The 23,535-nt window shown below is 40.5% G+C and overlaps 1 long non-coding RNA gene across 1 annotated transcript; it reads right to left on the reverse strand.

Moving 5' to 3' along the window:
• Positions 1–206: 206 nt before the first annotated feature.
• On the reverse strand, positions 207–22,501 carry LOC124274247. The gene is made up of 3 exons (XR_006897897.1): positions 22,473–22,501; positions 13,257–13,345; positions 207–217 (listed from the first exon to the last, which is right to left on the reverse strand). It is a non-coding gene; the product is annotated as an uncharacterized LOC124274247 (long non-coding RNA).
• Between the last annotated feature and the right edge of the window lie 1,034 nt (positions 22,502–23,535).

Consider the following 23,535-nt stretch of genomic DNA (forward strand, 5'->3'; position numbering starts at 1 on the left):
GAAACCAGAACGCTTTGTATTCTGTATTTTTGCACGTGGACATCGTGAGCTGATATTTACAATTCATGGTACAGGGCCCTTCATAATTTTGTAGGGCCCTGAACTAGTCGTTTCAAATACAGGTTGATGGGGTTTGAAATTAACATCCAGCCCGGACCAAGGACATGGTGTATTCCAGAGTTATTTTATTTTTGTAGTTTCAAAACAAAGAGTTAATCTGCCACTGTGAGTAGAAGACAGTAGTAAAAAGTATGGAACAACTAGAGCAGTAGAGGGACACTGTTTTGTGTAATAATTTATCTTTAATTTTAATGTTGATAGCTGCTGGTTTGATTTCTCAGTTTGTTTAGGTTTATTACCTACGAGTGCGATCATCGGGGTTCATATTTTTCATACGATGCCCTAGGGCAAAATATCACTTTGTCATGGGGACGTGACGTCATGAACAATGCTATGACATCACGTTTCTTCTGTGACGTTGCGTTCTACATGCGGCGACCGCGGGTAGTCAGCCTATGTTTGAAAGTAGACTTTGGGTTTATTTTCCTCAATTTGACGACTTCGGTAATAAACAGAGTATCATACTATGTTTACGACACTCGTGCCGAAATATCGGTATATCCCTCGCTCTCGCTCGAGAAATACCAACATTTAAACACTCGTGTCGAAAACATGGTATGACATGGGCACTCATATAATATTATCTCTATATATTCTTTGTTATTCTGACACCATGCCGCAGTGAAGCATGAGTACCCCACTCAGACACATTATACTGACTCGGAGTCGACCAGTCCTTGTTGTACCCATTAATGCCGAGCGCCAGGCAGGGACCAACAAGTACCATATTTTAACGTATTTTGGTATGACGCGGTCGGGGATCGAACCAGCGACCTTCCGCTCTCCGGGCGGACGCTCTAACCAGTACACCACGGAGGCGGTCACACGCTACTAGTGACAAGTGAATCTGAGAGATGATCCCCGGACCTCACACCCGTCAGTCTACTCTACATACTAGCAAGGATGGTTCCCTCCAAGTTGAACACGGTCAGAGTAGGGTAGCAGTTCCTCCCGTTCCCCCATCCCAAATACTATTTATAATTATATACTAAAATTATTAACAAAACTTAACACAACAATTACTAGAGAACTCACAAAATTACTAAAAGTCCAAAATGTAAGTTAGGGTTAGGTTTAGGTTTAGGGTTAGGTTTAGGGTTGGGGGAACGGAAGGATATCATTATACAGCCTATACCTAACCCTAAAATCTAACCCCAAACCTAGCCCTAAACCCTCGAAATAATCCTAATAAATAGAATACATTTCAAGCGGGGTGTACGAGCGGAACTCCTACCCAAAACTGTAGCAATCAGCGTGTCACGGAGGACTTTTCACGACGACTTCGAGCCAGCCCTGTCAACTTGGTTTGTTGAGGCTCGCAACGCTAATAAACGAGTGAAGATGTGGCAGACCAAGTTAATCATCGACGGATCTGTGTTTGTTTACGACTGACTGACTGACTGAGTTTGGTTTTTACGCCACTTTTAGCAATATTCCAGCAATATCACGGCGGGGGACACCAGAAATGGGCTTTACTCATTGTACCCATGAGGGGATTCGAACCCGGGTCTTCGGCGTGACGAGCCAACGCTTTAACCACTAGACTACCCCACCGCGCCTGTTTGTTTACGACTCCGAGAAGAAGTATATAGTTGGTGTGTCCATTAACTCCAGTCCATCGTCTGGATCACAAGTAACGTCACCCATTAGTAACAGCTGTGCAGTGACAGACAGACCATGCGGTTCAATGTTTACATCTGACGAACCCGGAAGCAACACACCAAGGGAGGTTACTCCAAACAGCGATTGAGACGAAGTCCAAGGCTCGTTTGTTTACAAACAAACTGACAAGTTTTTTGTCACGGAACATTAAGGGTCTCCGTAAACTTAGCAATGATATTCCTCCTCTAAATTCATTGGCACCAAGTTTGATTAGCCGAGAGCCGCGATGCGGTCCTATACAGTCAAGACATGACCCTGCATCACGTGATGCAGGGTCATGTCTTGACTGTATAGGACCGCATAGCGGCTCTCGGCTACAAGTTTGATGTGATTGGTTTTCTGGAATCATTTGGAATCAGATGAGTTCCTGCTTGGTTACAGTGTCTTCCACAGTGTTCGTCGATCAGAATGTAAAACGTGTCGCTAAAGGTGAGGTGAGGTGAAATTGGGTTTAACGTCGTGCTTGAGAATATTTCGCTCATATGACGACGTGCATGCGTGTGTGTTGTTTACTTTTTTATTTTTAGGACAAACATTCTGCAAAAACCTCACAGAGTTGGTATGATGTTTTGATTATGATCAGCGTTTCATTGAGTATTTTATGTTTAGTAGTTTTCGAGTTAGATCGCAATTCATCGGTCCGCTTTTGAGCCAAACGGACTATAGGTCTAAGCATAAAGGTTTAGAGTGACAAAACCACACCCACAAGACTGTGACAATATGAGTGAGTGAGTGAGTGAGTTAGTATTTAACGTCACATCGGCAATATTTCAGCCATATCGTGACGAGAACATTTGACATTAAGAAATAGAATATATATATAGATTCTATAAAAACCTGCCGACGAAGGACAGTAAAAATACTAGACAATCACACATATGAATATAAAACTAGCATACAAAGCTAAAATATTCCAATGAAGGAAGATAATACAATGTAAAAATGGGCTATAGATCGCCAACAACTGAAGGTAGATCACCATACTGGGGACCATTGGGACTTACATTACTTTTGCTACCTGCATGGACCCTAGTTGGATTTACACCATCCCTTCAGCCATTGGCGACAGAAGATAATTCTAGCCATAAATTAAAAGCACACATATTCTACGATTAAAAACGTGGTAAGCCTAAATTTACTCAAAATATGTTGGGACTTACGTACCCTCTCAGGAGGACAATAATTTTACAATACTTCAACCCCCTTTGAGGGTACAGCCACTAACAATCTAAGTTGAAATCTGAACTACCAATTATAAAACCTCATCTATTTACAAAACATATATCAAAATTCATTTAACAAATCTATCTCTTTTAAAAAATCAATGATTAAATGATAATTAACATTGCTAAAAAGGTCCTTTACAGTTTTGACATTAAAATATCTATCCCTTATGATGGAGAATTCAACACAGTCAAGCAGGACATGCTTGACCGTGGTTCTCTCATCACAAGGGATACAAAACGGAGGATCCTCACCTTTCAATAGGTATTCATGAGTATATCTGGTATGACCAATACGACATCGTCGCATGATGACCTCTTCAAATCTGGACTGACAACCCAAGTAAGTATAGCCAATATAGGGTTTAATTTCATGTAATTTATTAACACCTACCTGAGTGTCCCACTTCTTCTGCATCAGATCACGGATGTAAGTTCTAATGCTGGCTTTGTAATCAGAATATGGAATAAGAAGTGGTGTCACAGATTTGTTGAGTGCTGCCTTGGCAGCAAGATCGGCCAAAGTATTCCCAGAAATACCAACGTGGCTGGGTAACCAACAGAGGACGATGTCGCATTGGCCAGTAGCAAGATCAGTATATAATTCTATAATTTCTAATAAAAGTGGATGTTTGCTAGAAAGATTTTTAATAGCCTGAAGACACGAAAGAGAATCTGAAAAGATGATATATTGTTTATATTTACGGTGGTTATTAATAGATTTAAGAGCTGTTAGTATTGCGTTTGCTTCTGCTGTGAAAATTGAACTGTCATTGGGTAGTCTGGAAGATATTGTTTTCAACCCAATGACAGTGGCACAAGCAACCGCGCCACCATCCTTGGATCCACCTGTATATAAGGATTTATAGGTATTATATTTATTTCTTAATTGACTAAATTCTTGTTTATACTGTAAATCATTAGTTTCAGATTTTTTAAATGTGGTTAATGTTAAGTCAACGTCTGGCCTCACCAATTGCCAAGGAGGAGAAGAAAGAAGACGAGAAGGAGATATATTCTCCAGCTCAATGCCGGCAGCAGAAAGGAATGGTTTAATTCTGTGCCCAAGAGGCGGAACAAGAGAAGGCTTTTTGTTATACAAATCCTCATAAAGAGGACTGAAAACACAATTAAATGCAGGATTAGATTTGTTTGAATATAGTTTAGTAATATATTGTAAGGATAATTTAATACGGCGTTGGGAAAGGGAAGGCTCATCTGCCTCAACATAGAGACTATCAACTGGAGAGGTTCTAAATGATCCAAGACAAAGTCTTAGACCTTGGTGGTGAACAGAATCAAGTAATTTAAGGTTGCTTTTGCAGGCTCCGCCATATACGATCGAACCATAATCAAGTTTAGATCGTACCAATGCTCGGTATAAGTGAAGGAGCGTAGTTTGATCCCCTCCCCACTTTGAGTTGGAAACAACTTTAACAAATCGAGTGCCTTCAGGCATTTAGTTTTAAGTGCTTTAATATGTGGTAGAAACGTTAAGTGTGAGTCAAAAATAATACCCAAGAACTTGGCCTCCTTCACAACTTTGATAGGAGTGCCATTTAGAGATAGTTCCGGGTCTTTATGCGGCTTATATTTTCTACAAAAGTGTAGACAATTAGTTTTGGACTGGGAAAATTTAAAACCGTTTTCAAGACACCATTTATGTATTTTATTTAAACACACCTGCAGTTGCCGTTCAATAGTATGCATATTCTTACCACGACAAGAAATATTAAAATCATCCACAAAAAGTGATCCATCTATTGAATCATTTAAAACCTTGGATAAACTGTTGATCTTAATACTAAACAATGTTACAGACAAAATACTGCCTTGTGGGACACCCTGATCCTGATTATAATGGTCAGACAGGGTTGAACCCACTCGGATTTGAAATTGCCTGTCTGTTAAGAACTGTGATATAAAAAGAGGTAAACGACCCCTTAAACCAAAATCATGTAAATCCTTTAAAATGCCATGCTTCCAGGTGGTATCGTACGCTTTCTCGAGATCAAAGAATATCGATACGGCATGTTGTTTATTTATTATAGCATTTTTAACAAAGGATTCTAAACGTACCAAATGATCAATGGTACTACGATTTTTCCTGAAACCACATTGAATATTTGTTATGAGATTATTGGTTTCAAGATACCATGTTAATCTATTATTTACTATTCGTTCCATGGTTTTACAGACGCAACTCGTTAAAGAGATTGGTCTGTAATTAGACGGATCAGTATGATCCCGGCCAGGCTTTGGTATAGGGACTACTATGGCTTTACGCCAAGAAGTTGGGAAATTCCCTGAAGTCCATATTTGATCAAAAATTCCTAAAAGGATTTCTAAACATGATTCCGGCAAATGTTTCAAGAGCTGATAGTGAATGTTATCAGCTCCTGTTGCTGTATCATGAGCTTGCTCTAGGGCGGTATGGAGCTCATGTAACGAAAAAAGTTCGTTATAATCTTCACCATTGTCTGAGTTAAAATTTATTCTTTTCTTCTCCTGTTGTTTCTGATACTTTTGAAACCCAGGGACATAATTTGATGAAGATGAATGCTTTGCAAGAGTTTCACCAAGTTTATTTGCAATGTCAGTTTTATTAGTCAATAAATTATCACCGTCCTTCAAATGATGAACGGTAGATTTGGAACCTTTGCCCTTTATTCTTTGGATCATGTTCCACACCTTTGACACAGGTGTACGCGAATTTATTTTAGAAACATAATTTCGCCAAGACTGACGCTTATTTTGTTTAAAAGAACGTCTAGCCTTAGCATTAGTAATTTTGACTTTGTCTAGATTATGGACAGTAGGGTGTTTGCGAAAATATTTTTCGGCTTTCTTCCTACATTTTCTGGCCTGTTTACATTCATTATTGAACCATGGTTTACGAATATGTGGAACTGGAGAGGACTGTGGAATTGTTTTGTCAGCAATGTGATTTAGTATATCCGAAAACAACTGTATAGGATCTTCACTGTTCCTAAAAAGATCATGCTTCAAGTGTTCAACACACAGAGTCTTATACAATGACCAATCAGCCCTGGCGAAGTTCCTTCTTGATACAGCTGGATCATCACCAGGGTTGATGTTTTTGAGAATGGTGGGGAAGTGATCACTCCCACATAGGTCATCATAGACCATCCAGTCAAATTCATTATATAAGCTGGAATCATCTATTGAGAGATCCAGGGAAGAATATGTTCCCGTAGCTGGATGTAAATAAGTGGCTGAGTCGTCATTGAAAATGCATAAATTATTATCGGAAATGAATTCCTCAAGGATTGTGCCTTTATTATTGGTATGGACACTTCCCCAAAGCGGATTGTGTCCGTTCAGGTCGCCCATGATAACGCAGGGCTTGGGAAGCTGATCATAGAGATTTTGAAGATCAGATTGTCGAATATTTGATGAAGGAGGAATATACAAGCTGCACAGGGTCAATGCAATGTGCAGGGTTAAACGAACAGCAACTGTCTGGAGATTAGTATTAAGCAGGACAGGGCTATGTATGACACCCTGCCGCACTAATATTGAAGCACCTCCTGTAGCTCTATCTCCTGGAGGAGAGAATGAGTGGTAATCACTGTACTGACGTAAATCAAAAGTATCTGTATTTTTTAGATATGTCTCTTGGAGACATAATGCTGACGGTAGAAAATCTTGAATTAGTAACTGTATTTCGTTAAAGTTATTTTTAAGTCCTCTGCAGTTCCACTGAATTATATTGGCCAATTGAGTCATGGTGCCTCAATTGGCGATCGTTCTCGTGAATGGGAGGAGGAACCACTCCTCCGCCTGTCCAGTGGGGACAAAGTGACTTCCATATCCAGAGGTCCAAATGAATTTAAGAGAGGAACCTCTGAAGGTGAAGAGTCAGTAGGCGGTTGAGTTCTATTCAATTTTTTTCCTTTCTTCTTTTTTACTGGATCGGTGGCTGGCTGTGAACTGGCTCGTTGTGAAGTAGGCATATGTAACGTCTCAGTCTGAACTTCCGTCTGGGACCCAGACGTTGACAGAATGACTTGGGTAGTAGGTTGTTTGGATGGGTAAGTAGGTTGTTTAGACGAAAAGACGGGTTTTTCTAACTTGACCCATGCCAAGTCAGTCTGACACGATGTGGATGATGTTACCACAGATCGGGAGACTGCAGCCGAGTAGGTTTTAGTCAATGGAGATGTTGTCTGAGTTTGCAATAGTTTCTTTGCCTCCAAGTAAGAGATATTGTTTTGACACTTTATTTTCATAATTTGTGATTCTGTTTGCCACACTGGGCATGACTTGGAAGATGCAGCATGGGTGCCATTACAGTTGCAGCATTTGAAGTCCTTCTGACAGTCAGTGCCATCGTGGTTGTCACCACAACGATGACACACAGGAGAGTTCCGACATGAGTTTGACCCATGGCCAAACTTTTGACGTTTTGTAACATCGGAGTGGAGTGGGGACATACACCTCCACTCCGATATTAAAATAGCCTGCTTTGATGGAATCAGGAAGGGACGAGCGAGCAAAAGTCATTAAGTAAGTATTTGTTTTAATGACAGCACCATCTTTCTTTATAGTGAAACGTTTGACTGCAGTGACCGCCTGGTCTTTCAACTCAGTAGTGATTTCATCCTCGGACATGTCGGACAGGCAACGAGCCCTGTCGCGAACTATGCCTCGACAAGAATTTAACGTCCTGTGCACAGACACAGCAACCTCAATATTTGCAAATGTTTTGATTGATAGCAAATTGATAGATTGCTGTCTCCGTGCACACTCCACAAGAAGTGAACCACTGCGGAGACGGGTGACGTTGTTCACCTCACCACAAATCCCCAGATACAGCTTTGGAAATGGCAAAAGGGTTGAGTTTGATTGGTAAAAAATCAACAGCCTCGATCACCAGAAATCGTGCCCATGAATCATTGTTTAAAGAAGTATTTCCAGATGAGGCATCCAAATCCTCAAGACGTCTTTTCTTTTCGCTGCGAGAAGAACCAGAATTTATTAGTGCCATGGTGAAAGGAAATGATTCAGCACCCCCTGTTCCCCACCCACCATGGAGTGTCAACAAGGACGGTGTCAAATAGCACCGGGTATCCAAGATGCTGACACCAGGGATACAGGGGTGGTATACTCCAGAGAATATGACTTGAATAGCTGCATTTATCTACCAACTAAATGCCAGACTGGTTCGGCCCTTGACAAGAAATTGGAGACATACATTATTCAGAGGTCAACATCACCAGATTGGCCCATGAGCCACCGCCTTCTGGCATAGGACTCTAGGCAATTTCATATATAAATAATTTGTACATTGAAAATCAAAATGTCCAAGGCCCAATAATAAAAATGTGCAAATAAAATAACTATGCACAGGGCTTGGCGTGACCAGCCGATTGATAGAACCGGGCCAGTTCTACCACCCGTCTAGGTGAAGTAAGGGCCGAAGTGGTGTGTTGGGCAAAGGAACACTGCTCCTGGAACCAGTGCCCTCAACCACCAGAATCCCGTCCTCCACCGACACAGGGGCGCAACCCACGGCAAACGGGTTGGTGGACCTAATATCCCCCCGGGTCCACAACGGGGGGTTGAAGGGCGCTTGGCGTGACCCAGCACCAAGCGATCATGGGTGCCCTTCATGGGTGCCGACAATATGAGTCACTCGAGGGTAACAATAATGAACGTTCCCTATAAGTCGAGCAATATTCCAGCAGCTCCAACCTTTTGTTTCAGGTACAACCGGGTACTCTCTTTCCTAGAAAATTTGAAATAACGCTATGCGAATCCTGCACATGGTTTGGTTGAAAAACCACCTAATTTTCACCATGTGTGTGTGAGTGAGTGAGTGAGTGAGTGAGTGAGTGAGTGAGTGGGTGGGTGGGTGGGTGGGTGGGTGGTTGGGTGGAGTGGGTGGGTGGGTGAGGTGGGTGAGTGAGTGAGTGAGTGAGTGAGTGAGTGAGTGAGTGAGTGAGTGAGTGAGTGAGTGAGTGAGTGAGTGAGTGAGTGAGTGAGTGAGTGAGTGAGTGAGTGAGTGAGTGAGTGAGTGAGTGAGTGAGTGAGTGAGTGAGTGAGTGAGTTTTCAGCTGAATACAATTGTCCATGTTTAGGTTTCAGCTCACCGCAAGGAAGTTACTATGAATACAATATTTTGAGGCGAAATAATTATTATTAATAATGATAATGTTAAATTTTAATGGCAACATGCCGGAAACCAAGGGTGTTTTCATTAACCCAAACATAAATACGTTTGCACAAAGCAGAAACAAAATAATTCTTCAACTTTCTTTAATACAGCTGCTCTAAAGCAGACCCACATTACATATTTAGAGGTAAATTGGTGGTTTGTCTGAAATAATATTTAACGACTTTACAATTTACTGTATTGTCTGTATTTTAGTGATGGACATTAAAGTAGGACAAACTAATCTTGGGTTTGATCTCGTGACTTTAAAATAAGGCCATGTATGGGGCCTTAACCTTGCGTTCAAGATTATCACATGTTAGTGTGTGTGCGTGAGTGTGTGTGCGTGTGCATGTGTCTACTAATCCTGAATAATGTAGCAAACTCAGATACGCCTTACTGTGCCACGTGACCCGTGAAGATCCGGGGTAGAATAGGTCTTCAGCAACCCATGTGCTTGCCATAAAAAGCAACTATCTTGTCGTAAGAGGCGAGTAACGGGATCGGGTGGTCAGTTTCGCTGACTTGGTTGACACATGTCATCGGTTCCCAATTGCGCAGATCGATGCTCATGCTGTTGATCACTGGATTGTCTGGTCCAGACTCGATTATTTACAGACCGCCGCCATATAGCTGGAATATTGCTGAATATTGCTCACTCACTCACTCACTCACTACTGTGCCACGTTTAACAGGAGTACTCTTTAGACACAGTATACTGGCTCAGAGCCGACCACCAGTCGACCATTTATCCCGTTCATGTCTAGCGTCGGGGAGGATAACAACAACTACCAACTTTGACGTCTTTTGGTATGACGCGGACGGGGATCGAACCTCCGATAACCCGCTCTCAGGGCACGCGCTCTGACGCTCTGTTGTGAGTTAGTGAGCGGTCTGAATATAATCGAGTGTGGACAAGACCTTTAAATGATGAACATCATGAACATCAGGAACATCGATCTACACAACTGGGAACCAATGACATGTGTCGACCAAGTCAGTGAGCCTGACCACCCGATCCCGTTAGTCGCCTCTTACGACAAGCATGGGTTAGTGAAGATCAATTTTAACCCGGATCTCCACGGGTCTATGTGATGAAAGTTTTCTCTGGGGCGCTAGTTTGAAATATGAACTGAATGTGTAAACATCAAATAACATAGTTTACAAACTATTATTATATAAACCTTACTCCAATGCAATTCATTTTTGTAATATTTTATTGAATCTGCATTTGAAATGTACACAGGACGTTATCTATAGTTTCGTATTTTCGTATGTGTGTATTGGTTTCCTCTTAATATCCTTTCCTCCACCATGAGTTATCGGTGTCAGTTGCAGTATATACTGAATCAAAAAGAAACTTCACATTCTTTCTTCAGGGCACTATAAAAGAACAAGAGATGGTAAGATGGTTAAATTGTTATCATTTCATTGCTGAGATCTGTGTGATGTACTCGATACACTGACAGTGCCATAATCAGTTCCATTAGGCTACACCGCCGTTCCAAAACATGGGTATACAGAATGTCAAGTCACAAGAATAAAAATGAGAAATTTCTCAGTTCAATATCGTGTATGGCTGCCCCGCGCATTCACCACTGCCAAACACCGTCTCCTCATCGACTGCCTGATGCTTGTGAACACGTGGTTGGGGATTCTGCGCCATTGTTCTTGCAAGGCAGCGCCAAGTTCCTGCAAATTCTGAGGTTGGTTCCTTAGACCACGAAGTCTTCTCCCAAGTGCATCCCAAACGTACTCTGTTGGATTAAGGTCAGGGGACCTCGATGGCCAGTCCATGACGTTGATTCCAGCGTTTTGAAGGAAATTTCGTGTCAACATCGCGGTATGCGGCCGAGCATGCTGGAACTGTAGACCTGGGCCATGGGCCGCCATGAAAGGAACGAGTTCAGGGGTGAGCACCTGGTCACGGTAAGCAGCAGCTGTGAGGTTTCCACGGATGACCAGAAGTCGGGAACGGTTGTTCCCACAGAAAGCACCCCACACCATGCAACTTCCGCCCCCGAATCTGTCGACTTCCTGTACACAACATTGGGCATACCGTTCACGACGTCGTCTCCAGACTCTATGCCTGCCGTCCGCGAATCTGAGGGTAAACCTGGATTCATCGCTAAAGATGACTCGATTCCAGTCTCTCTGGGTCCATCGGAGGTGACGTTGGGCCCACAGCAGACGTTGACGTTGATGAAACGGTGTGAATATTTGCCCACGATATGGACATCGAGAATGGAGATTGGCAGCCCGCAACCGATTTCGAATGGTCTGTGAGGACAGTCGACCTCTAAACATTTCAGCCCTGGTTCGTGTAGCCGGCAGAAATCTGTCACGTAGGTGACGTAGGGCGATTTGACGGTCTTCTGCTCGTGACGTCACAAGTGGACGACCCGACCTTGGGCAATCAGAAGTGGTGCCAGTTTGTTGTAGACGACCTTGCAAGTCATACACAGTTCGACGGCTGCATCCCATTGCTCTTGCGACGTCAATAACTGATCTTCCCCCTTGCAACATGCCAACGGCACGTTCACGTTGCACATTTGACAATCGTGGCATTTCAAGTACCGTTAGAACTGTGGTTTCAAAGTAATTCTTGAGGCCAATGCAAACACGTGCATATGAAGAAAACGTCGATGCGAAGATCACGTGATCGACTGCACGTGCAAAACCTGATTTGGCACTAACGTCATTTGCACGACGAATGGATGGGTTTGAGTGGGTTTTGCTAACGTCTTTCTAGAGTCGAAAGATAGGGATTCCATTTCGGATGCATAGATGTATCATCAGAGAAAAATTATTAATTATTTTTCAAATTACATTTTGTGAAGTTTCTTTTTTGATTCAGTATATATTGACATCAGTACTGACCACATTTATGGAGAGGCGCAAGAGGAGGAGAACCGGTTTCCAGCTCATGTCGGGGGGGGGGGGGGTGGAAGGAGGAGGTGGAGTGAGTGAGTGAGTTAATATTTAACGTCACATCGGCAATATCTCAGCCATATCGTGACGAAAACAATTTATGCAAAAGTTAGTGAAAATACTTTGAAGATTAAAACCTGTCACCGATGGACAGAAAAAAAACACACTAGAGAACCACAGCTATGAATATAAAACTAGCGAGAAAAACTAAAACATTCCATTTAAAGAAGACAATACAGTATAAAAGACGGGCTATAGATCGCCAACTACTGAAGGTAGATCACGATACTAGGGCCCATGGGGACTTACAGTACTTTTGCTACCTGCATGGACCTTAGCTGGATTTACACCATCCCTTCAGCCATTGGCGTTGATGCTGAGATTTAGCAATACATTAAACACACACAAATACTACGATTAAAAACATGGTACACTTAAATTGACTTGAAATGTTTTGGGACTTACGTACAGGAGGGGGTGGAAAACACTACTACGATGCCTTGATTATGCAAAAAAAATAAGTGGGCAATCGTTTGAGGACATAAAAATAGATGAGGTGCTGTGCACGCTGTGCTATTTTAATGCACAGCGTGTATCCGAGAAATGGCACACTGAAGAGCCCCTCGGCGAATACGTGCAAAGGGTAAACACAAACTCTATAAGATTCTACCTGCACACAGAGACGATAGAGATAGGGGATACACCAGTTGGATGTGCAGAAAATTACAGTTTACTTACTACAAAGGTCCTTGCAGCCAGTTAACAGTACTTGATATCACTAGTGTTAGATCACTATTATGGTTGGTTCAACCAATATAAACTGTGCCTTTCATGCTAAATTCTAATTATTCGTTATATGTTTTACGAAGTGAAATTCTATTTATAGTGTCGAAATATAATGCATTTTAGCAATCTAGGTTTTAACTGTCATGTTTTAACTGGCAATTATACCATAATTTATGTCATAGGAAGGTCAATTTTCATGTATAATTCGCACAATGGTACTAGTTGGTTCATTTGTGAACAACATACCTTAGTAAGAAGGGATCTCAAACGGAAATTCTTACACGAGCGTTATATTTACCTTGATTATAACTTTACCTATATGACTTTATTTATAGTATATTATAATTTATATATACATAGTCAAATCCCGATGAGTCGAATGCCGCTGTCTCGAATATTATACATAACTCGAATTACCTGTCGGTCACGACCATTCCCTGTTAGACTCAAGAAAGAAATTTGGTCCCATGAGATTCAAACAACAGTAATCTTGTATACATACGCCGAAGTCAGTCAATGAGAAGTTGATTGGTGTAGCAAACTGATCCAATTAACAAACCAGCGCGGCTCACACCTTTCCGCCATTGACGGGTGAGTTCAAAAGGCAGATTAGTGATTTTACGGAAATCACTGTCTGTGCTAATCAGACTGGAACTGATAAGGTGCCCCTATAAGTGATAGGGAAATCATTAGGTAAACAAATGCTTAGGTGGAAGAATTAGGACTGGATCATCTTTTTTTCTACCCTCATAGACATACCTATGTCTCGAATACATCGATAAGTCGAATTTATTACTTGGTCCCCAGCGATTCGACTCATCGGGATTTGACTGTATATATATTATATGTATGTATTATGAATTTTGAACCAGTTTTAGTCACGATATGGCTGAAATATTGCCCATGTGACTTTACATCTTAACTCACTCACTCACTCAAATCCCGGATGGGGCTCAACCCAAAAAGTGTTGGAATCTGTACTTTACAAAGAAAGTGTTTTCCCAAATATAACATATGTTACATTTGACCACTTTCTAAAATGGCATTGTGTATTTCACAGCTTTCGGGCGTGAGAGCCGTGCTAATTAGCGTTTATCAGAGGGGTACACAAAGGGTACCACACAAAGTCTGCATTCTAGACTACCAGTTGTCCGACTCCCATTTTTTGTGGAAGCCGCGGTGGCTGAGCTGTCAGGGGTCTGACTTTGTGTGCTGGCGATTAGGTGCCCGACTCTGAGGGTGTGGGTTCGAATCCCGGATGGGACTCAACCCAAAAAGTACTAGAATCTGTACTTTACAAAGAAAGTGTAATCCCAAATATAACATATGTTGTTGCGTAACTGAAGAAGTTCCAAGAATGTAATACAGCCAACAATCTCTCGCTGCTATGAAAGAAAGGATAACAATATATGGATCAACAACTTCTTTTTTTATTACAACGGGAGCGACGTTTGTTGATATGATTTCTAAAATGTCTAATAATAAAGAAAAACAACCAGTCTTAAACCTCGTTTGATAAGGAGAATGAAGCACATTGTTCACAGAGAAGTGAAAGCATTTTTATCCAAAGTCCTGCCTATTTACAATGTCAATTTTGACAACTCCGTCGAATCGTATACCACATATGACGCTTTTAAGAAATATGCTTACAATAACTCCAGATATAAGTTATGTGAATTTACTGATGGACAAGAGGCTGTTCAAATGATAAGTCACGAATTAAACTGACGCGATCAAGTTTGATTTCTATGTAAATAGTTCATGCACAGGGCATGATTGATGATCCTCAAATGGTGGCCTTCAGATCATGACGACCTGAAGTGAGAAACATAAATTTACTCAGTATTATTAGGTAACCAACAAGTAACCATTTTTTTGCCAATGCACTTAGAACAGTATTCCATTCCCGTGAACTTTCGGGTTAGAATTTGTCTACAGCGACTCATGCTCGTCATAAGGGGCGATTAACGGGATCGGTGGTATCCCAACTGCGATGACTGATACTAATGCTGTCCCTCACTGGATTTGTTTTGTGTTGTTGTTTTTACCATTTTTCACTTGTTTAAAGGTAAAGGTACAGTACATGTGGTCAACGTATGACATTGATAGGTACAATTGTGCTGATATACAAGATTACAAAAGCAATTAATGATATTTCTATAAAAACAAGTCTGCAAATGGCATCAGATGCCATGATGCCATATGTATGGGTATGTATGTATGTATGTATGTATGTATGTATGTATGTATGTATGTATGTATGTATGTATGTAGGTAGGTATGGGTATATGTATGTATGTATGTATGTATGTATGTATGTATGTATGGGTATATGTATGTATGTATGTATGTATGTATGTATGTATGTATGTATGTATGTATGTGGGTATGTATGTATGTATGTATGTATGTATGTATGTATGTATGTATATATGCTGTATGTATAATATATATATATGTATGTATGTATGTATGTATGTATGTATGTATGTATGTGGGTATATGTATGTATATGTATGTATGTATGTATGTATGTGGTATATGGAATGTATGTATATATATGTATGTATGTATGTAATGTATGTATGTATGTTATATATATATGTATGTATGTATGTATGTATGTATGTATGTGGTATGGAGTATATGTATGTATATGTATGTATGTATGTATGTATGTATGGTATTGGTATATGTATGTATGTATGTATGTATGTGTATATGTATGTATGTATGTATGTATGTATGTATGTATGTATGTATGTATGTATGTATGTATGTATGTATGTATGTATGTATGGGTATATGTATGTATGTATGTATGTGGGTATGGGTATATGTATGTATGTATGTATGTATGTATGTATGTATGTATGTATGTATGTGTGTATGTATGTATGTATGTGTATGTATGTATGTATGTATGTATGTATGTATGTATGTATGTATGTATGTATGTATGTATGTATGTATGTATGTATGTATGTATGTATGTATGTATGTATGTATGTATGTATGTATGTATGTATGTATGTATGTATGTATGTATGTGGGTATGGGTATATGTATGTATGTATGTGTATATGGTATGTAGGTATGGGTATGTATGTATGTATGTATGTATGTATGTATGTATGTATGTATGTATGTATGTATGTATGTATGTATGTATGTGGGTATGGGTATATGTATGTATGTATGTATGTATGTATGTATGTATGTATGTATGTATGTATGTATGTATGTATGTATGTATGTATGTATGTATGTATGTATGTATGTATGTATGTATGTATGTATGTATGTATGTATGTAATCCCCCATTTCTGGTGTCCCCCGCCGTGATGTTGCTGGAATATTGCTAAAAGCGGCGTAAAACCAAACTCAGTCAGTCAGTCAGTGTATGTAATCCCTCACTGGATTGCCTGGCTCCAGACTGGACAATGTACAGTCCGCTGCACATAGATTTAATATTGCTTGGTGCAGCATTAAACCACATACAAACTAACAAACAAAATAATATTTCCAATTAAACAAACTCAGATTTGTTAGGACTGAACCGGGTTCTTGCCTCTAGGCTTGACAATCGATTGCTTCAAACGCCAAGACCCGCGCTCGATTTGTGCAGCCTATTTCTGGTGTCCCCCGCCGGGAATATTGCTAAAAGCAGCTCAAAACTGAATTCACTCACTCACTTTGTACAGTTCACTGATCAGCACTCTGATGGACTTGCTATCAAATTGAAATATGCTTTGTACCATGAGCTAAGACAACAAATACAAAGTCTATTTCAGTTTGAAGTTAATAACTCAAAAAGCAACTTACAAACTTTAATTTCTTTCCGTACATACTTGCATAGACCTTCGACCAGGTTCCTCAGACCTCTTGCTGAACATTCTCATTTCAAGCTTGTTCATGACCAGTCTATGATGTTCCTGAAACCTTTTGATGTTCAGGACCTTTATTTTCTCACCCGAGTCTAGCTTGTAAACCTCCACTTTCCTTGAAATGAGCAAAGCGACATAAAATAGATTTTTATGTAGTTTAATCTTTACTAAATACAACGATTATTTTTTACAGGAATTAGAATTGGAAAATCTGCTAGATTACATCTTCAGGTGCCGAAAAGCAATTTCATGCTAAATTCAATTTCATACTCACATTCGCGCTCAGTTTTGAATTCAAGAAGAGGTTGTAAAACTTTCCAGTACAAAAGTAGGAAACCGACCCAGATATTGGCGTCTGGTGATTTGCAATGGCAAGGGAATGAAACGAGAAAAGAGTAAGTCCGAGACGGAGGAGGTTTGTATCATTCAATATTTTGTCCAGAGAGCTCAAGTCTTGTTTGGCAAGATCAGTGGAAGTAGTGTCGTTGACAGCGAACGACTGGATGACAAGACATCATGCCATTATTGACACCGAATTCAGCGTGGGACACAGTCCAAAGTAGCCATGATATTTCTTTTTTCATATTTAAATTCAGCACGAAAACGAACTCAGATTTATAAAAACCTTCGTTTATAGAGTCAGAGTTTCGAGTTTCCACGAAATGAAATCGTACTCAGGAAAGTTTTATTACCTCGGGGACAGATATTTAGACACGCATCCCGTATTCCAGTCACTCCAGCATCAACGTGTACAGTGGTGCAAGTCCTGGTAGAATTAAACATCTTGCACTCAAGCCTAGCTGTAGCCGAGAGCCGCGATGCGGTCTTATACAGTCAAGACATTACACTGAATCGCGGCCGAGAACACCACCTTTAAACTCCTATTCAGATTCTAGTGGCCGATTGCCCCTCGTATTTTCTTCTATTGTCATTTTAGTCCTTGAAACTGTGTGACGGGATGACTGAGTGAGTTTACCTTTACGCCACACTCAGTAATATTCCAGCTATATGGCGGCAGTCTGTAAATGATCGAGTCTGGACCAGACAATCCAGTGATCAACAGCATGGGCATCGACCTGCGCAATTGGGAACCGATCACATGTGTCAACCAAGCCGGCGAGCCTGACCACCTGATCCCGTTAGTCGCCTCTTACGACAAGCATGGATTACTGAAGGTTCATTCTAACCCGGACCTTCATGTTAAAAGTTGAAAACTATTTTTGGACAATACAATGTAAAAATGGGCTATTAATCGCCAACAACTGAATGGAGATCACCTAACTAGGGACCATAGGGACTTACAGTACTTTTGCTTCCTGCGTGGACTCAAGCTGGTTTTATATCATCACTTCAGCCATCACAAAAATACTACGTTTAAAGAATCTGGTAAGCTTAAATTTATTTTGAATGTTTTGGGACTTACGTACACTCTCAGGAGGACAATAATTTTACAATACTTTAACACCTTTTGAGGGTAAGTTACTAATCTAAACGACAAATCATTCCACATTTTTTTATAGTTTGATGAGGGTAAGATCGACCTGTGATTTCACCATCTGCCACGGCGGCGAAGATAGAAGTCTGTAAGGTGCTATGATATCGAGATCAATTTTAGCTGCACATATGTGTGGTTGAATTCTGATTCCAAGTGGTGTAACCAGGTTTGGCAGATTAGGAAACAAGTTTTCATAGAGAGATTGAAAAAAAAAAATTGTATGCTGGATTGGACTGATTTGAACGTAATTTAGCGATATACTGCAGTGGAAGTTTAATGCGGCGTTGTTCAAGGGAAGGTTCGTTAGCCTTAGTATATAGACTTATGTAGACTGTCTACCGGAGAGGTCCTACAAGCTCCCGGGCAGAGCCTCAGGCCTTGCTGGTGGGTAGAATTAATTTTTCTAAATAGCTTTTGCAGGCTCCACCATGTAGCTGTACTCTCTATTTGAAATGACTTTTAACCCTCAAGAGCCTTCAAGCACTTTGTTTTCAAATATTTTATGTATGGTACGAATGTTAAGTGACGGTTGAATATGAGTCCCAGGAGTTCTATGCAAAGTTAGGGTCGAAGTGGTTTGTTGGATTAAGGAACAATATTGCCGGTTCTGTTATCCTCAACCACCAGAATCCCTTCCTCTGCCGACACATGGACGCAACCCACGGCAAGCAGGTTGCCCAGTTTGGTCGCCTCGTACGACAGGCAACGGGGTGCTGTGGACCTATTCGACCCCGGATCCACACGAAGCATTAGGGATACATTGAATGTAGAAAGTTATACATCATCATACACATCCATTTCATATATTATTATGTCGGTAAGATATCAGGCAGTATTTTATTCGCTCAGTTTCATTAAAGATGCCAAATAGAAATATTCCTGCACTGTAATTTACTGCTTTTCAACGTGTAACAAAATTGCGGAGAACCTTTAACAAAGTCTAGTTTCCAAACAAATCGGGCCTATTCTATGACGTTTATTTTTGAGATCATCAGAAAAAGCAATTGGCATTGAGTTGGGGGTTGTGTCTTCTGTGCACTATATAAATCAGCTTGATCCCATGAAAACAACTTCTGTAATAATGTGAATGGATAAGGAAAATTATGAATTATAACATAAAAGCAGACGTTACACATTAAGTGCGATGCACCCAAAGTACGAGCGGGTGAAACGGCATCCCAGAGAGTATTGCGTAGCGCTAATGAAGAACTTCCTCCGATACGGACTATAGAAATTTGGGGCATGTGCACAACATGTCACTTCGCTGTCGTTGAAACAAGAACTAGACGGGTTACATACAGGTCTATTATTATCTAAACTTAGGATGATAAAAATATTGACTGTTGCCTGTATGTACAGCGAAATTATCTGGGGAGTACATCGATATCGACTTTTCAGTCAAAAACCCATGGAAAATAAATATAAAAAATCTGAAGAGGAGTTATGTAGGTAGTGTTCTTGGCCCTGATGCAGGGTCATGTCTTGCCTTTACTGGACCGCATTGCGGCTCTCGGCTAACCTACCTGACATTGTTCACAAATCAGTTATTAAAAAAATCATTACGTTTCGTCGAAATACAGGACGAAGAGTAGGTTCCCTTCCACTGACAGGTCGTCACACGCTGTGTTAATGTTCATCACACCTTCAAGGTACTTGCTGCTGCCGCCATCATTCTCGCAAAGTTTGTTCAGGAATGGCAGGCACATATAAACACATGTACCTGTTGATCAACAGCATCACAGAAACTTATATTGAGAACAATTGTTATCATGAATGTTGCAGGATATATTGGTCAACGTTCACATTTTTCCACTTCCGCCAACAGGTTACACAGAAACAGGTCACAATGTTCAAACACACGAGGTCCTTAGAAACTTCTCGACTGATAAACAATATCGACTTGATAACTATATGTTGGCAGAGCACCCATCCACACGAAATATTGTTTGAAAGCGACGGTTATTGAAAACATGTTGAAACATACAAAGCCCCACTGACCATTGAGAAAACTAGTTGAAAGAAGTGAAGAATTGGGGAATACCCGAGACCCGTTTGTTATAATGTCTACACTCAAGGTCACCAGTAAAGTGTCGTTCAAGTTTTCTTTCATCTTAAGTTCCCTCTGTTTGAACCTAAACTGAGCAGTAAAGCAGTAATTTGTTAAGACCGACAGTGGTCAGTTCTGACCACTATCAAAGATCGACGTTTTGTCTGTTTGCTTAATGGTATCTATTTGACAGAATCTATTTGCATAACTGTGCAGGTAGCAGAAGTATTGTAGGCCCTCACGGTCCCTTACCATGGTGGCCTAACTTTCGTTACTAGAGATCTCCTTTTTGTATTCTGTTTGTGAATTCATCTTTCTATATGTTGTGTGCCCTCAAGCTACCTTCAAAAGCTGTATATGATAATCTATCTACCTTTATACTGTACTCCTCCGACAAGGTTTATTAATGTTGAAATATTTTAGTCATTGATGTATATTTTCTCACGTCACGATATATGCTAAATACTGTCGATGTGACGATACATTTTAGCTCACTCACTGGTGTCTTTGATTATGTATCCGTTCATAATGAACCTTAAAGTGAACTCATGCTTGCATACTTAGGTAGCATGTTTAACGCCGCACAGCAATGTTCCAGCTGCGCAATTGGGATATGATGACATTTAGCAACCAATTCAGCGAGCTTGACCACCTCATCCAAGTAATCGCCTCTTAAGACAATGGGTGAATGAGTGAGTGAGTTAATATTTATCGTCACATCAGCAATATTTCAGCCATATCGTGACGGACAAGCATGGATTGTTGAAGACCAATTCTATAAGCATGTTTGACAAAAGGAATAGATTCAGTAAAACGAAACAAAAACTTGCTTGGTGTCAGCATGAAGCAGCCTTGGATTTTCGACGCTTGCAATCCTTTCTCTCCTGGAATTGCTAGAGAACTTGTAGATGCTGTCCGTAGACATTATTATTGTAGCTTTTCTGACAAAGCGGATCTGTATCGCCTCCGCTGGAACAGAAAATACCATGACACTGTTTCCTTTACAAACTGTTCAGTTAAAAGTTATATTCACATATTCAGATTTAGATTTAGTCAAATTATGTATTTACCAGTGCTGCTAGGGTTTTATTCGTAGAACTTGTTTTAAGTTTGTCTAAATTTACTGTGGGGAGATGTAGGTCTTGCTGGGGGTCCCTGCAGGTAGTAAGGTACTGTAAGTCCCCATGGTCCCTAGCATGGTAGTATTCCTTCAGCTACCTGCGATCTGTAGCCTGTTTTTATATTTGGTCTAGAAGCCAGACCCCCCAAATGGTGAAAATGTGGTGCCGTTTGTGGCGACCAAACGGGGTGAGAGTTTTCACAATCAGGAATGATTTAGCTTTGGTTTAAAGCCGGTTGTCATCAGCTACCGTGCGTTACTACCGTGCAGGGGCCCTTATAAGGTGCAACATGTCATGTCAGTTATGGCAATATATTTTTAAACGATAACTGGATGGTTTAATTTAATAACTCTGGTTTGGATTGACCGATTTTCATCAAAATAGTAGTTTTGGAATGTTCAGATCATGATTTAAACTTGTGGACAATAATATTACATTTTTCTTGAAAATATGAGTTGAACTTTACAAATTAAACGTAATTGTTTCCAAATTATGTTTTCTTATTCAGCTATATCATTTGAAGATCGTATATACCTTTGGTTGGCATTGTATTCATGAAAAACCATTACAAAGGAAACAAAGGTTGGTACTTTTATTTAGATCAACAACATATAAGATAAAGTCAGCTTCATGCTTTACAAAGTATCAACAATACTAAATATGTCGAAGATACTGTTGAACTATCATACACATTTGTGTTTATTGACATTCTGGCAGAAACAACAATTCAGCTGATGTCAGAAGGAGATACGTCTTGATAAGTGACAGTATTGCACTGGCATGCCATGAAACCCTTAAAGCTGATGAATAATAGTATGACATCCTAATTGAGATTTACAAGTGACATTATGGTGTGCCATTTTTCTGTTTACAATGTGAAATATTACGACTTTGGTCTTTTTGATTTATTTACGCCGGCAATCATTAATACATTGTAAAAGATATGACACACTGATCAGAAAGGCGTTATGGTATCTTACCACCAAATATACACACAGTCATGTCATCATAACGCAAGCAACATTGTCTTCATATCAATTCGTGTTTATTGTTGCTTAATAGTCATAGTGTATTCCCAGTTGACATGTTAGTCAATGTCAACATTGTCAAGAACCATGGGAACATGTTTCAAGTCCACATCCACATGCCGAAATACACAACAGGTTCAACCTCTTGCAGCTACACCTTCCTGTACATTGGCGTTTTCATGCGCAGATATGTTGAAGAAGGTCCATGGAAACGATTTAGTCTATTTAGTATATACGTTGATCCTTGCACCCCCAACAACCCTTTCTCACTCCATTCTGTTCTCTGTAAATTAAATCATTGGAAGAACAGTAGGATGACACGAGGTTTGTCAAACACCCTGTGAAGATTTTATACTGAGTATTCAAACATGTGATAGGGCGGAAGATTTTTGGGATCAGTCAAGTCTCCTTTTGGGAAGTAGTATTGTGCGACCGTTGCAGAACCATGGAGGAACATCACCTGTGTCCACGAGAGCATTGATACAGTGAAGTCATTATTACAGCCTCATGCAATTATCGCCTTTGTTTTGACGTTGTTTTACAGATTCAAGATAATATGCAGCAGAGAGGGTTCGGGTGATCCTGGCACAGTCAGGCTGGTAAGGCTCATCATCAGCTCAGGGCCCTTGCCCCTCTACACACAACCCAGACAGCGAATGGGACTTCTCCTGAAGCGCTGCCTAGTCGAACCCACCAAGAACTTTCCGGAGATATGAAGGCTACCCAACACTGCAGCCTTTGGCATTATCCAGAGTGTCAGGGCTGTGCTCAGTGGAGGAGCCAGGCACTCTCCTGATCTGCGCCAAGAGATCAAGAGGTACCAAACCAAGGGCAAGAACAATGGGGAACCTGACGATAGTGTTCTTGGGATGCAAGCGAGAGACATTTCAAAGGCAGTCGCATATTATCATGCTTTTCCTGAATCTTGCTAATCACATTGCTGTCAAAAGGGACAGCAAATTCAATGATATAAATAAATTCAGTGTCTTTATCAACAAGGACAAGATCAGATGTGTTAGCTGGAAGTCTTCTCAGGCTGTATATGGGCCCTATTCAC

Source organism: Haliotis rubra, unplaced genomic scaffold, assembly GCF_003918875.1.
Source record: "Haliotis rubra isolate DU_JTF1 unplaced genomic scaffold, ASM391887v1 Scf1891, whole genome shotgun sequence".
Taxonomy (NCBI): domain Eukaryota; kingdom Metazoa; phylum Mollusca; class Gastropoda; order Lepetellida; family Haliotidae; genus Haliotis; species Haliotis rubra.